This window comes from Mustelus asterias, unplaced genomic scaffold, assembly GCF_964213995.1.
Source record: "Mustelus asterias unplaced genomic scaffold, sMusAst1.hap1.1 HAP1_SCAFFOLD_2941, whole genome shotgun sequence".
In the NCBI taxonomy this organism is placed as follows: Eukaryota; Metazoa; Chordata; class Chondrichthyes; order Carcharhiniformes; family Triakidae; genus Mustelus; species Mustelus asterias.
In genome coordinates this window covers 34,045-40,000 of record NW_027592886.1, presented here as the reverse complement: position 1 = coordinate 40,000, position 5,956 = coordinate 34,045, and positions in this window count along the sequence as shown.

Below are 5,956 nucleotides of genomic sequence, written 5' to 3'. Positions count from 1 at the left end.
GGCCTCACAGAACGAAGTGCAACCCAAGGGAACGTGGCATCTGTGCCGTTTCAAAGCGCCGGCACTCCCTACCACCGAGTGCCACTTTTTTAAAAAACTCAGACTTTGTACTTTGCAGGCCGTTTACAAAGTGCCGTCAATTCCGTTGTCTGGTTTTTTTGCACAAGTGTTTATCACACTTTGATACATATATAGAAAAAGCCGTAATATATATATATATATATATGTATCTGCCAAAGAGTCACCACCGGCCAGGCAACTCTGTCCGTTTTCCAGAACGTACCCGAGGAATTAGCCATAAATGAAGTAAAGTGTCTGCCCCCTCCGACACTGAGGTGCTCTTCAAGAGGTTATATATTTGGAAAAAGTCCCCTTTTGTGAAGTAGCACTTTCCTGGGTACTTTCAAACTGACACCGCTAGCCAAAAAATGTTCTGAAAAACGAGTTCCCGAAAATCCCCGGGCACCCCGCCAACCCCCCCTGCCAGAAAATGCAGGTGTCCACCTCGGCGGGGTGCGGCCCGGTAGTCCTACCGAGAATGAGGCCTGGGGGGCCCGCAAAACGGGTCAATCGCAACTCCATGCGGGCTACCGGCGGCAACTCATTAACCAGCCTCCGGACACTTGTGCCAGAAAATGCAGGTGCCCACCTCGGCGGGACGGATCCACCAACCTCTGCGGGAAACCATGCACCGAGCCTGGCGACCGCCGACCGGATCTGACTTCATAGACTTCCGTCTGTGCTCACATTTTTGCTCTGCGGGCACAGGGAGCCTCCAAGTCGGCAGCACAACCGCACCCTCGGGTGCTGGCTTTTCACTGGTTCACCATTTACTGCCGGCTCACACCTGGGCCACCCTCCCGTGGCCAGAGCCTGAGCCTAGTGCGGCTTAATCTCCCACCGTGCCCCGTTTGATGGACCCTCTCTGCGGCCAGAGGCTAAGTCAAGTTCGGCTAACTCTGCCACCGTGCCCGTCGTCTGGACCATCTCTCTTGCCAGAGACTAAGTCCAGTTTGGTTAATGATTTACCAGAGCTCCGTTCAGCGCGGCCGATGGTCTCAACCATTCCGGCCGCCGGCGGAGCTCCACCCGGGGCTGCAACCGGGTGAGGTCCGGGGCCCTCGGTCGTGCCCGTCGGCTGGACCATCTCTCTTGCCAGAGACTAAGTCCAGTTTGGTTAATGATTTACCAGAGCTCCGTTCAGCGCGGCCGATGGTCTCAACCATTCCGGCCGCCGGCGGAGCTCCACCCGGGGCTGCAACCGGGTGAGGTCCGGGGCCCTCGGTCGTGCCCGTCGGCTGGACCATCTCTCTTGCCAGAGACTAAGTCCAGTTTGGTTAATGATTTACCAGAGCTCCGTTCAGCGCGGCCGATGGTCTCAACCATTCCGGCCGCCGGCGGAGCTCCACCCGGGGCTGCAACCGGGTGAGGTCCGGGGCCCTCGGTCGTGCCCGTCGGCTGGACCATCTCTCTTGCCAGAGACTAAGTCCAGTTTGGTTAATGATTTACCAGAGCTCCGTTCAGCGCGGCCGATGGTCTCAACCATTCCGGCCGCCGGCGGAGCTCCACCCGGGGCTGCAACCGGGTGAGGTCCGGGGCCCTCGGTCGTGCCCGTCGGCTGGACCATCTCTCTTGCCAGAGACTAAGTCCAGTTTGGTTAATGATTTACCAGAGCTCCGTTCAGCGCGGCCGATGGTCTCAACCATTCCGGCCGCCGGCGGAGCTCCACCCGGGGCTGCAACCGGGTGAGGTCCGGGGCCCTCGGTCGTGCCCGTCGGCTGGACCATCTCTCTTGCCAGAGACTAAGTCCAGTTTGGTTAATGATTTACCAGACCTCCGTTCAGCGCGGCCGATGGTCTCAACCATTCCGGCCGCCGGCGGAGCTCCACCCGGGGCTGCAACCGGGTGAGGTCCGGGCCCTCGGTCGTGCCCGTCGGCTGGACCATCTCTCTTGCCAGAGACTAAGTCCAGTTTGGTTAATGATTTACCAGACCTCCGTTCAGCGCGGCCGATGGTCTCAACCATTCCGGCCGCCGGCGGAGCCCCACCCGGGGCTGCAGCCGGGTGAGGTCCGGGCCCTCGGTCGTGCCCGTCGGCTGGACCATCTCTCTTGCCAGAGACTAAGTCCAGTTTGGTTAATGATTTACCAGACCTCCGTTCAGCGCGGCCGATGGTCTCAACCATTCCGGCCGCCGGCGGAGCCCCACCCGGGGCTGCAACCGGGTGAGGTCCGGGCCCTCGCTCGAGGGGAAGGCACCCCCGGCCGCGGCCGGTGCCCAGGCCGCCGCTTTTCCGACGGCCGAAAAAGTCGGAAAAACGGCCGAAAATCCGGGGAAATACTAGCCCAATCTGGCCGAACGGCCGTCGGGGCGGCGGGCCCGGTGCGGTCCCGGCAGACCTGGGGGCTCGAGCGGGGCCCTGCTTCGATTTTCCTCCTTCAATGCAGCAAACTCAAAACTGGTTAATGAGTTGCCACATGTCATTGCCATCGCCTTCCTGCTATTCTGCAGGTACCCCGCCAACCCCCCGTGCCAGAAAATGCAAGTGGCCACCTCGGCGGGGTGTGCCCCGGTAGTCCTACCGGGGAAGGGGCCCGGAGGCCCCGCAAAACGGTTCAATCTCAACTCCATCCCCACTTCCGGGGGTAACTGGTTAACCAGCCTCGGGACTCCCCTGCCAGAAAATGCGAGTGGCCACCTCGGCGGGACGGATCCGCCGAGCTCTGCGGGAAACCGTGCACCCTGCCCCGCCACCACCGACCGGATCTGACTTCATAGAGCTCCGTGCGGCTCCCATTTTTGCTCTGCGGGGCCAGGGAGCCTCCGAATCGGAAGGACTACCGCCATCGCGGGTGCATCACTGCTGCCGGGTGGCCACGGCCTGCCAGCCCTCACCTGGACCCCCCCTCCTGCGCCAGGGGCCAAGTCCAGTTTGGTTAATGAGTTACCCGAGCTCCGTTCAGCGCGGCCGATGGTCTCAACCATTCCGGCCGCCGGCGGAGCTCCTCCGGGGCTGCAAACGGGTGAATTCCGGGCCCTCGCTCGAGGGGAAGGCACCCCCGGCCGCGGCCGGTGGCCAGGCCGCCGCTTTTCCGACGTCCGAAAAAGTCGGAAAAACGGCCAAAAATCCGGAGAAATACTAGCCCATTCTGGCCGAACGGCCGTCGGGGCGGCGGCCCGGTGCGGTCCCGGCAGACCTGGGGGCTCGAGCGGGGCCCTGTTTCGATTTTCCGCCTTCAATGCAGCAAAGTCAAAACTGGTTAATGAGTTGCCACATGTCATTGCCATCGCCTTCCTGCTATTCTGCAGGTACCCCGCCAACCCACCGTGCCAGAAAATGCAAGTGTCCACCTCGGCGGGAACACCTCCGGTAGTCATGCCGCCGAAGAGGTCCCGACGGCGGCATGAGGGGGTCAAATCCATCCCGATGGGGACCGACGGTTCTTTTTAAAAACGCGTTTTTTCGCGATTTCAACGGCCGGGCCGCCTCGCCCCGGGTCGCCACGACCCCGAACCGCCACCCGCCGGTCGCCGAAGCCGATAGAGCGCCGCCTACCGGTCATCAAATAATTGGTTAATGAGTTCCCCCGAAGTTGGTTAATGTTTTCCCGGCTGTTGCTTAGTCTGATCCCCGCAGCTCCTGATACTAAGGGCAGCTGCTTAATGTACTGCCCCCTGTTGGACAATGGCTTCCCCGCCGTTGGTTGATGCTTTACCCGCCTCTGGTGGATGTTTTCCCGAAACTGGTTAATGAGTTCCCACGAAACTGGTTAATGAGTTCCCACGAAGTTGTTTTCCCCGCTGCTGGTTCATTTGCACCCCGCTGCTCCTGATACTAAGGGCAGCTGCTTAATGTGCTCCCCCCTGTTGGACGAAGGCTTCCCCGCCGTTGGTTGATGCTTTCCCCGCCTCTGGTTGATGTTTTCCCGAAACTGGTTAATGAGTTCCCCCGAAACTGGTTAATGAGTTCCCACGAAACTGGTTAATGAGTTCCCCCGCGGTTGGTTGATCTTTTCCCGGCTGTTGCTTAATCTGATCCCCGCTGCTCCTGATACTTAGGGCAGCTGCTTAATGTACTGCCCCCTGTTGGACAATGGCTTCCCCGCCGTTGGTTGATGCTTTACCCGCCTCTGGTGGATGTTTTCCCGAAACTGGTTAATGAGTTCCCACGAAACTGGTTAATGAGTTCCCACGAAGTTGTTTTCCCCGCTGCTGGTTCATTTGTACCCCGCTGCTCCTGAGACTAAGGGCAGCTGCTTAATGTGCTCCCCACTGTTGGACAAAGGCTTCCCGGCCGTTGGTCGATGCTTTCCCCGCCTTTGGTGGAGGATTTCCCGAAACTGGTTAATGAGTTCCCCAGAAACTGGTTAATGAGTTCCCACGAAACTGGTTAATGAGTTCCCCCGCGGTTGGCTGATCTTTTCCCGGCTGTTGCTTAATCTGATCCCCGCGGCTCCTGATACTAAGGGCAGCTGCTTAATGTGCTCCCCACTGTAGGACAATGGCTTCCCCGCCGTTGGTTGATGCTTTCCCCGCCTCTGGTTGATGTTTTCCCGAAACTGGTTAATGAGTTCCCACGAAACTGGTTAATGAGTTCCCACGAAGTTGCTTTCCCCGCTGCTGGTTCATTTGTACCCCGCTGCTCCTGATACTAAGGGCAGCTGCTTAATGTACTTCCCCCTGTTGGACAATGGCTTCCCCGCCGTTGGTTGATGCTTTCCCCGCCTTTGGTGGACGTTTTCCCGAAACTGGTTAATGAGTTCCCACGAAACTGGTTAATGAGTTCCCACGAAGTTGTTTTCCCCGCTGCTGGTTCATTTGTACCCCGCTGCTCCTGATACTAAGGGCAGCTGCTTAATGTGCTCCCCCCTGTTGGACAATGGCTTCCCCGCCGTTGGTGCATGTTTTCCCCGCCTTTGGTGGAAGTTTTCCCGAAACTGGTTAATGAGTTCCCACGAAACTGGTTAATGAGTTCCCACGAAGTTTTTTTCCCCGCTGCTGGTTCATTTGTACCCCGCTGCTCCTGATACTAAGGGCAGCTGCTTAATGTGCTCCCCCCTGTTGGACAATGGCTTCCCCGCCGTTGGTGCATGTTTTCCCCGCCTTTGGTGGAAGTTTTCCCGAAACTGGTTAATGAGTTCCCACGAAACTGGTTAATGAGTTCCCCCGCGGTTGGCTGATCTTTTCCCGGCTGTTGCTTACTCTGATCCCCGCTGCTCCTGATACTAAGGGCAGCTGCTTAATGTGCTCCCGTCTGTTGGACAATGGCTTCCCCGCCGTTGGTTGATGCTTTCCCCGCCTTTGGTGGACGTTTTCCCGAAACTGGTTAATGAGTTCCCACGAAACTGGTTAATGAGTTCCCACGAAACTGGTTAATGAGTTCCCACGAAGTTGTTTTCCCCGCTGCTGGTTCATTTGCACCCCGCTGCTCCTGATACTAAGGGCAGCTGCTTAATGTGCTCCCCCCTGTTGGACGAAGGCTTCCCCGCCGTTGGTTGATGCTTTCCCCGCCTCTGGTTGATGTTTTCCCGAAACTGGTTAATGAGTTCCCCCGAAACTGGTTAATGAGTTCCCACGAAGCTGTTTTCCCCGCTGCTGGTTCATTTGTACCCCGCTGCTCCTGATACTAAGGGCAGCTGCTTAATGTGCTCCCGCCTGTTGGACAATGGCTTCCCCGCCGCTGGTTGATGTTTTCCCCGCCTTTGGTGGAAGGTTTCCCGAAACTGGTTAATGAGTTCCCCCGAAACTGGTTAATGAGTTCCCACGAAACTGGTTAATGAGTTCCCCCGCGGTTGGCTGATCTTTTCCCGGCTGTTGCTTAATCTGATCCCCGCTGCTCCTGATACTTAGGGCAGCTGCTTAATGTACTGCCCCCTGTTGGACAATGGCTTCCCCGCCGTTGGTTGATGCTTTCCCCGCCTCTGGTGGATGTTTTCCCGAAACTGGTTAATGAGTTC